The sequence below is a fragment of the Nicotiana tomentosiformis genome, chromosome 3, assembly GCF_000390325.3.
Source record: "Nicotiana tomentosiformis chromosome 3, ASM39032v3, whole genome shotgun sequence".
Classification (NCBI taxonomy): Eukaryota; Viridiplantae; Streptophyta; class Magnoliopsida; order Solanales; family Solanaceae; genus Nicotiana; species Nicotiana tomentosiformis.
Window position 1 is genome coordinate 76,480,101 of NC_090814.1, and position 10,889 is coordinate 76,490,989.

The following is a 10,889-nucleotide window of genomic DNA, read 5'->3' on the forward strand; positions in this document are numbered from 1 at the left end:
CTGAAATTTGGCTGGCCTCGCCAGGCTTTGCTAAAGCCTGGTTCAGCCTGGCCTTAGGCTGGCCTCACCAGGCTAAAGCCTGGTCAAGCCTGGCCTTAAGCTGGCCTCGCCAGACTAAAGCCTGGTCGAGCCTGGCCTTTGGCTAGCCTCGCCAGGTCTCTCCTTTTTACTATTCTCAAGCACACTTTCAACGTTTAAGTATCCATTTTGCTCTACTTTCATCTCCAATTCACCTACACATAAAATAGACTCCATTATGCACAAATAAAGTATAATTTATCATTAAAGCATGTAAAATGCAAGGCATATAATATACGAAACTATGGAATTATAGCCACACATCAATACCCCACACTTAAACATTGCTCGTCTTTAAGCAATCAAACTACACTTATTGATACAGCCTTATTAAGCAATTCTCCTAACTCATTACACCAAGAATTTTTGAAATAGTTTAAGCATACAAGTGTGACATCCTCGCCTCAAGATTCGACTCACAAATACCATGCCTTATTCACAATTCACTTACTTACTCTGACATGGATGTCAACAACATTACCTTTTCTTTATGAATCATGTGCCATCACCCAATCAAAGAGATTAGTGCCACACATAATAAATTTTAAGACCGTAGGAACTCAACATAGGAAGAATTCACTCGCTCTCAAAAATAACATTCATATGCTACAAAAGATGCACCATAGGCTTGCCCGTAGTGTAATACTCTACTAGTCAAGTTCATTCACTCTAAGATCAAGTAGGACTTTCATTGGTTGTAATGTAGGCTGCGGGTCGGGTAGGATACATTTGGATATGAGTGACTACACCTCCCTTAAGCACTTCAATACATATACTTTAACACACATCCCATACTTATGCCAAACCAAACATTCCACCTTCACTTCAATTTATATTAACTCCATATTTCTTTAAGCACAATTACATCAAGAGTCACCACTATCAAGGAATATTTTTCACAGCAATATAACTGATTTTTTTTCTTTCTTTTTCAATTCAAGTGGCTCTTACTTTTTCAAAACAGTGCACATTTCTCCTTATTTCATTAGTTCCACACAAAATCCGAACTAACCACCCCACACTTTAACTTTTATAAAATTCATAACAATTCAAGTGCTCATGATAGGTGAAAAGGTTCAAATATATGATAGATTAAAACAAAGGGATAAGGCTTGTAATGTGGTTACCAAAGAAACAGGATTATAAGCTCAACAGGGTTAACTACGATACATAACATTTAGGTGGGTAAACTTTATATATATGGCTTAACAAAGAAACGCATATATCACTTCCTAGACTGAACAATACTACTATCTCGCTTTGCAAACACACGGGGCAAGTTCTAGACATCAAATGCAATGCATAGAATACATACAAAACCTCACACATACATGGCACATAACTCACTCAGGATTGGTTTCATCGCGACATTCCAGTCAAAACAGTTAAGCAAATTAGGAATCTATGATTTAAGGTACTTATGCGAGAGTCAAAACCCGAGCCTAAGCATCACAACCATAGTACTAACTATTCTCAAGGCATAACAAAGCTAAGAGATATTGCTTCAATTCAATTCATGGCACAATGGTTCCTATTCCTATAAAAAAAAACTAACTACACCCGGTTCAAACAAAACCCTTGAAAAAGAACCGCGGTATAAAGAAAAATCAAGGGGGAATTGCTACACCACCTAACAAAATAAAATCTTTTTGTCTTTTTCCTTTTGACTTAAATCCCTCAACAAAATTGTCTAATAGATCCATCATCAGGAAAAGTCCAATCTTTTCTATTTCTATTCTCTAGAAAGAAAATTAATTAAACTAACATAATTAAAATAGCATAGAGTCACCTAGACAATCTCCTCATCCCACACTTAAAATTATGTATTATCCCCAATGCACACCATAACTAATAAGAGGGTAAAAGAGATTCCCTGGTAGGTTAAGGCCGAAGCACTAGCAACTCATGGGGTACTCAGACTTCTCCCAGGCTTGGTCCTTCGTGCGGGTACCTCACACTTAGTTCCAACCATCTGGTTTGCTGTTACATCCTTCCAATAGCTTTGCTTTCCATGCTCCTAGAAAAGCAAAAATCGACACTACAAAAATAAAAAATAAAAATAAAAAATAAAATAAAGCAGTAAAGGTGGGTTTCCTCCCAACAAGCGCTTGATTTAACATCGCGGCACGACACTAATCAATTTCTACCTCCACTTTGAACATATGAATTGGACCCCAAGTTTTGATTCTGCTCTATGATCATGCTCCTAGCGTGGTGGAATGAATCTGACTGGCCTAATAAAACAATGTAGTATTCTGCACTTCTTGGCCTTTAGATGAGATGTGTATTCCCGACTTTCTGGCAAGAAGCATTTCAGAATGTAGGCGCCTTGATCCTCATTCCTTGACTCCTCAAGTGGCTTGGATGACTCTATTTCTATATCATCATCCAAACACAATGTGGAAAAATACTTGAAGTGTGGACCAATGCGTTCAACTACATGAACATTGGGACTGTCTACATCCTCAACACTAATGACACTAGAGTTAACTAAATATGTATCTTCAATGTCCTTGCTTGACTCTAGTATCTCTTCTACAACATCGGCATCATCAAATTCTAGTTGGTTGGTTTGGTCAAATTCTACTCTCAACTCCTCCATTATAATGGCAATTTCTGTAGCCCATTCATGCTCTTCGTGGCTATTATCCACAATGTAAGCTTGTTGCACTTTACAAGGTTCAATTAGTTTATTAGCTTGAACCTCCAAGTTGTTAATAATTGTCTCTTGCCTTTGTATCTGCAGTAATTTCTCATCATATTGTTCCATGAGGCCCTTTAACATATCTTTGATCTCCTTCAGGTCAGCTTCCCAAGATTCTTTGTTCTTATTCACTTCACATGAAAATGTAGAACCATCAAAGTAAGGGGTTGGGGGAGGATAAGATATATAAGCACAATCATGAAAGTGACCATCTTGACCACCACACATATCACACACATTCCACACATAAGATTGAGTTGGTGCACATAACTCACTCTCAGGAATATTTTGATAATTTTTCCATGGGTGGTTTCCTCCACAATATGCATAAGGAGGATCAATAGTAGAATTACCAACATCAAAACTGTCATAATTCCAAGATGCCATGTTTCTAAAATCAACAAGTAAAACAAAAATAAATAAAAATCAAATACAAGAAAGAAAAAAAAAATTCAAACTTGCAACCTAGCGATATGTACACCTACATCTACACCGTTAGTTCCCTGGCAACGGCGCCAAAATTTGATCACGCCCAACTATGCCTTATAAAAAGGACTAAGCGGTCGTTGCAAATATAATCTGGTTTACAAGTCCGGAGTCGAATCCCACAGAGAACTAAGGCTTAGCTACAGCTGCTCAATATAGCAAAGAAACACAAGTTCAAGTAATTTTTGATTTTTATTTTTACTAATTAACTAGCAAATATTACAAAGCAGTAAAATTATCAACTAACATGAATAAAATGCTAGACTAGACTAAGGAGGTCTAGATGGATGATTTCCCCAATTGTCGGAATCCTTTCCGCTATATTTCCTATAAATTTGCCTAAATTTTCTCTACCGCTCATGAGCACTCTAACTGTCGTAACTCTCTCCCGAGTAATTATCACAATTTACCAGACATATTCTCCCTAATTACGCTAGCTAGCATTAAGCACAGTTCACTCAGATAGCACCAAGGTTTCGTTATCCCTAAACCCACCTTTAAACCTCTGTATTGATCCCTCATATACGTTTAGGAGTGATGTTGTTCAACAACTACCTAAATATGCATTCTCTCTCGAGTAATACATACTAAATAGGCACAGCTAATTGAGGGCCCTTCAATCAACTACAAGAATAATATAGTTGAACAAATAGAGAAAATACTACGACAAATCTATATTAACATAACAAGAAAATCATCCTTCAGTAGATTCCATCAAAACCCTAGATTAGGAAGTTAGCTACTCATACACAGTAACAATATCACAAATATTTTTCATAATTAAAATACAGAGTAAAGATGAAAAGATATAGAAAGAGATGATTCTAACTCCCAAGAGGTGATTCCACTAGCTCTCCTTGCCTCTAGCTGCCCAAAAATGTGGCTGCTGAAAAAACCCTCCAAGTGGTGTTTTAGGTCTATTTATATGTGTAGAAGAAACCCTAAACGTGTGGGCCGAGTCTTAGTCAAACCCGGAACGAATTAAGTCTTCAAAAGTCGGATTGGACTTGGCCTCAGGCCTGGCATCGCCAGCCTAACGCCTGGAATTTGGCTGGCCTCGCCAGGCTAAAGCCTGGTTCAGCCTGGCCTTAGGCTGGCCTCGCCAGGCTAAAGCCTGGTCCAGCCTGGCCTTAGGTTGGCCTCGCCATGCTAAAGCCTGGTCCAGCCTGGCCATAGGCTGGCCTCGCCAGGTCTCTCCTTTTCACTGTTCTCGAGCACACTTTCAACGTTTAAGTATCCATTTTGCTCTACTTTCATATCCAATTCACCTACACATAAAATAGACTCCATTATGCACAAATAAAGTGTAATTTATTATTAAAGCATGTAAAATGCAAGGCACATAATGTACGAAACTATGGAATTATAGCCACACATCAATACCCCACACTTAAACATTGCTCGTCTTCAAGCAATCAAACTGCACTTATTGATACTGCGTTATTAAGCAATTCTCCTAACTCATTACACCAAGAATTTTTGAAATAGTTTAAGCACACAAGTGTGACATCCTCGCCTCAAGATTCGACTAACAAATATCATGCCTTATTCACAATTCACTTACTTACTCTGACATGGATGTCAACAACATTACCTTTTCTTTATGAATCATGTGCCCTCACCCAATCAAAGAGATTATTTCCACACACAATAAATTTTAAGACCGTAGGAACTCAAGATAGGAAGAATTCATTCGCTCTCAGAAATAACATTCATATGCTACAAAAGATGCACCATAGGCTTGCCCGTAGTGTAATACTCTACTAATTGAGTTCATTAAGTCTAAGATCAAATAGGACTTTCATTGGTTGTAATGTAGGCTGCGGGTCGGGTAGGATACATTTGGATATGAGTGACTACACCTCCCTTAAGCACTTCAATACATATACTTTAATACACATCCCATACTTATGCCAAACCAAACATTCCACCTTCACTTCAATTTATATTAACTTCATATTTCTTTAAGTACAATTACATCAAGAGTCACCACTATCAAGGAATATTTTTCACAGCAATATAGCTGATTTTTTTTCTTTCTTTTTCAATTCAAGTGGCTCATACTTTTTCAAAACAGTTCACACTTCTCCTTATTTCATTAGTTCCACACAAAATTCGAACCAACCACCCCAAACTTTAACTTTTACAAATTTCATAACAATTCAAGTGCTCATGAGAGGTGAAAAGGTTCAAATATATGATCGATTAAAACAAAGGGGTACGGCTTGTAATGTGGTTACCAAAGAAAAAGGATTATAAGCTCAACTGGGTTAACTACGATACATAACATTTAGGTGGGTAAACTTTATATATCTGGCTTAACAAAGAAACGCCTATATCATTTCCTAGACTGAACAATACTACTATCTCGCTTTGCAAACACACGGGGTAAGTTGTAGACATCAAATGCAATGCATAGAAGACATACAAAACCTCACACATACATGGCACATAACTCACTCAGGATTAGTTTCATCGCGACATTCCAGTCAAAACAGTTAAGCAAATTAGGAATCTACGATTTAAGGTACATTTGCGAGAGTCAAAACCCGAGCCTAAGCGTCACAACCATAGTACTAACTATTCTCAAGGCATAACAAAGCTAAGAGATATTGCTTCAATTCAATTCATGGCACAATGGTTCCTATTCCTAAAAAAAAATAAAACTAACTACACCCGCTTCAAACAAAACCCTTGAAAAAGAACCGCGGTACAAAGAAAAACCAAGGGGGAATTGCTAGACTACCTAACAAAATAAAATCTTTTTGTCTTTTTTCTTTTGACTTAAATCCCTTAATTAAATTGTCTAATAGATCCATCATCAGGAAAAGTCCAATCTTTTCTATTTCTATTCTCTAAAAAAAAAATAATTAAACTAACATAATTAAAATAGCATAGAAAGTCACCTAGACAATCTCCTCATCCCACACTTAAAATTGTGTATTATCCCCAATGCACACCATAACTAATAAGAGGGTAAAAGAGACTCCCTGGTAGGCCAAAGACCGAAGCACTAGCAACTCATGAGGTACTCAGACTTCTCCCAGGCTTGGTCCTTCGTGCGGGTACCTCACACTTAGTTCCAACCATCTGGTTTGCTGTTGCATCCTTCCAATAGCTTTGCTTTCCATTCTCCTAGAAAAGAAAAAATCGACAGTACAAAAATAATAAATAAAAATAAAAAATAAAATAAAGCAGTAAAGCTGGGTTTCCTCCCAACAAGCGCTTGATTTAACGTCGCGGCACGACACGAATCACTTTCTGCCTCCACTTTGAACATATGAATTGGACCCCAAGTTTTGATTCTTCTCTATGATCATGCTCCTGGGGTGGTGGAATGAATCTGACTGGCCTAATAAAACAATGTAGTATTCTGCACTTCTTGGCCTTTAGATGAGATGTGTATTCCCGACTTTCTGGCAAGAAGCATTTCAGAATGTAGGCGCCTTGTTCCTCATTCCTTGACTCCTCAAGTGGCTTGGATGACTCTATTTCTATATCATCATCCAAACACAATGTGGAAAAATACTTGAAGTGTGGACCAATGCGTTCAACTACATGAACATTGGGACTGTCTACATCCTCAACACTAATGACACTAGAGTTAACTAAATATGTATCTTCAATGTCCTTGCTTGACTCTAGTATCTCTTCTACAACATCGGCATCATCAAATTCTAGTTGGTTGGTTTGGTCAAATTCTACTCTCAACTCCTCCATTATAATGGCAATTTCTGTAGCCCATTCATGCTCTTCGTGGCTATTATCCACAATGTAAGCTTGTTGCACTTTACAAAGTTCAATTAGTTTATTAGCTTGAACCTCCAAGTTGTGAATAGTTGTCTCTTGCCTTTGTATCTGCAATAATTTCTTATCATATTGTTCCATGAGGCCATTTAACATATCTTTGATCTCCTTCAGGTCAGCTTCCCAAGATTCTTTGTTCTTATTCACTTCACATGAAAATGTAGAACCATCAAAGTAAGGGGTTGGAGGAGGATAAGATATATAAGCACAAGCATGAAAGTGACCATCTTGACCACCACACATATCACACACATTCCACACATAAGATTGAGTTGGTGCACATAACTCGCTCTCAGGAATATTTTGATAATTTTTCCATGGGTGGTTTCCTCCACAATATGCATAAGGAGGATCAATAGTAGAATTACCAACATCAAAAGTGTCATAATTCCAAGATGCCATGTTTCTAAAATCAACAAGTAAAACAAAAATAAATAAAAATCAAATACAAGAAAGAAAGAAAAAATTCAAACTTGCAACCTAGCAATATGTACACCTACATCTACACTGTTAGTTCCCCGGCAACGGCGCCAAAATTTGATCACGCCCAACTATGCCTTATAAAAAGGACTACGCGGTCGTTGCAAATATAATCTGGTTTACAAGTCCAGAGTCGAATCCCACAGAGAACTAAAGCTTAGCTACAGCTGTTCAATATAGCAAAGAAACACAAGTTCAAGTAATTTTTGATTTTTATTTTTACTAATTAACTAGCAAATATTACAAAGCAGTAAAATTATCAACTAACATGGATAAAATGCTAAACTAGACTAAGGAGGTCTAGATGGATGATTTTCCCAATTGTCGGAATCCTTTCCGCTAAATTTCCTATAAATTTGCCTAAATCTTCTCTACCGCTCATGAGCACTCTAACTGTCGTAACTCTCTCCCGAGTAATTATCACAATTTACTAGACATATTCTCCCTAATTGCGCTAGCTAGCATTAAGCACAGCTCACTCAGATAGCACCAAGGTTTCGTTATCCCTAAACCCACCTTTAAACCTCCGTATTGATCCCTCATATACGTTTAGGAGTGATGTTATTCAACAACTACCTAAATATGCATTCTCTCCCGAGTAATACATACTAAATAGGCACAGCTAATTGAGGGCACTTCAATCAACTACAAGAATAATATAGTTGAACAAATAGAGAAAATACTACGGCATATCTATATTAACATAACAAGAAAATCATCCTTCAATAGATTCCATCAAAACCCTAGATTAGGAAGTTAGCTACTCATACTCAGTAACAATATCACAAATATTTTTCATAATTAAAATACAGAGTAAAGATGAAAAGCTATAGAAATAGATGATTCTAACTCCCAAGAGGTGATTCTACTAGCTCTCCTTGCCTCTAGCTGCCCAAAAACGTGGCTGCTGAAAAAACCCTCCATGTGGTGTTTTAGGTCTATTTATATGTGTAGAAGAAACCCTAAACGTGTGGGCCGAGTCTTAGTCAAACCCGGAACGAATTAAGTCTTCAAAAGTCGGATTGGACTTGGCCACAGGCCTGGCGTCGCCAGCCTAACGCCTGGAATTTGGCTGGCCTCGCCAGGTTAAAGCCTGGTTCAGCCTGGCCTTAGGCTGGCCTCGCCAGGCTAAAGCCTGGTCCAGCCTGGCCTTAGGTTGGCCTCGCCATGCTAAAGCCTGGTCCAGCCTGGCCTTAGGCTGGCCTCGCCAGGTCTCTCCTTTTCACTGTTCTCGAGCACACTTTCAACGTTTAAGTATCTATTTTGCTCTACTTTCATATCCAATTCACCTACACATAAAATAGACTCCATTATGCACAAATAAAGTGTAATTTATTATTAAAGCATGTAAAATGCAAGGCACATAATGTACGAAACTATGGAATTATAGCCACACATCAATTCCCCACACTTAAACATTGCACGTCTTCAAGCAATCAAACTGCACTTATTGATACGGCGTTATTAAGCAATTCTCCTAACTCATTACACCAAGAATTTTTGAAATAGTTTAAGCACACAAGTGTGACATCCTCGCCTCAAGATTCGACTAACAAATATCATGCCTTATTCACAATTCACTTACTTACTCTGACATGGATGTCAACAACATTACCTTTTCTTTATGAATCATGTGCCCTCACCCAATCAAAGAGATTAGTTCCACACACAATAAATTTTAAGACCGTAGGAACTCAAGATAGGAAGAATTCATTCGCTCTCAGAAATAACATTCATATGCTACAAAAGATGCACCATAGGCTTGCCCGTAGTGTAACACTCTACTAATCGAGTTCATTAAGTCTAAGATCAAATAGGACTTTCATTGGTTGTAATGTAGGCTGCGGGTCGGGTAGGATACATTTGGATATGAGTGACTACACCTCCCTTAAGCACTTCAATACATATACTTTAACACACATCCCATACTTATACCAAACCAAACATTCCACCTTCACTTCAATTTTTATTAACTTCATATTTCTTTAAGCACAATTACATCAAGAGTCACCACTATCAAGGAATATTTTTCAGAGCAATATAGCTGATTTTTTACTTTCTTTTTCAATTCAAGTGGCTCATACTTTTTCAAAACAGTGCATATTTCTCCTTATTTCATTAGTTCCACACAAAATCCGAACCAACCACCCCAAACTTTAACTTTTACAAATTTCATAACAATTCAAGTGCTCATGAGAGGTGAAAAGATTCAAATATATGATCGATTAAAACAAAGGGGTATGGCTTGTAATGTGGTTACCAAAGAAACAGGATTATAGGCTCAACTGGGTTAACTACGATACATAACATTTAGGTGGGTAAACTTTATATATCTGGCTTAACAAAGAAACGCCTATATCATTTCCTAGACTGAACAATACTACTATCTCGCTTTGCAAACACACGGGGCAAGTTCTAGACATCAAATGCAATGCATAGAATACATAAAAAACCTCACACATACATGGCACATAACTCACTCAGGATTAGTTTCATCGCGACATTCCAGTCAAAACAGTTAAGCAAATTAGGAATCTACGATTTAAGGTACATTTGCGAGAGTCAAAACCCGAGCCTAAGCGTCACAACCATAGTACTAACTATTCTCAAGGCATAACAAAGCTAAGAGATATTGCTTCAATTCAATTCATGGCACAATGGTTCCTATTCCTAAAAAAAAATAAAACTAACTACACCCGCTTCAAACAAAACCCTTGAAAAAGAACCGCGGTACAAAGAAAAACCAAGGGGGAATTGCTAGACTACCTAACAAAATAAAATCTTTTTGTCTTTTTTCTTTTGACTTAAATCCCTTAATAAAATTGTCTAATAGATCCATCATCAGGAAAAGTCCAATCTTTTCTATTTCTATTCTCTAAAAAAATAATAATTAAACTAACATAATTAAAATAGCATAGAAAGTCACCTAGACAATCTCCTCATCCCACACTTAAAATTGTGCATTATCCCCAATGCACATCATAACTAATAAGAGGGTAAAAGAGACTCCCTGGTAGGCCAAAGACCGAAGCACTAGCAACTCATGGGGTACTCAGACTTCTCCCAGGCTTGGTCCTTCGTGCGGGTACCTCACACTTAGTTCCAACCATCTGGTTTGCTGTTGCATCCTTCCAATAGCTTTGCTTTCCATTCTCCTAGAAAAGAAAAAATCGACAGTACAAAAATAATAAATAAAAATAAAAAATAAAATAAAGCAGTAAAGCTGGGTTTCCTCCCAACAAGCGCTTGATTTAACGTCGCAGCACGACACGAATCACTTTCTGCCTCCACTTTGAACATATGAATTGGACCCCAAGTTTTGATTCTTCTCTAT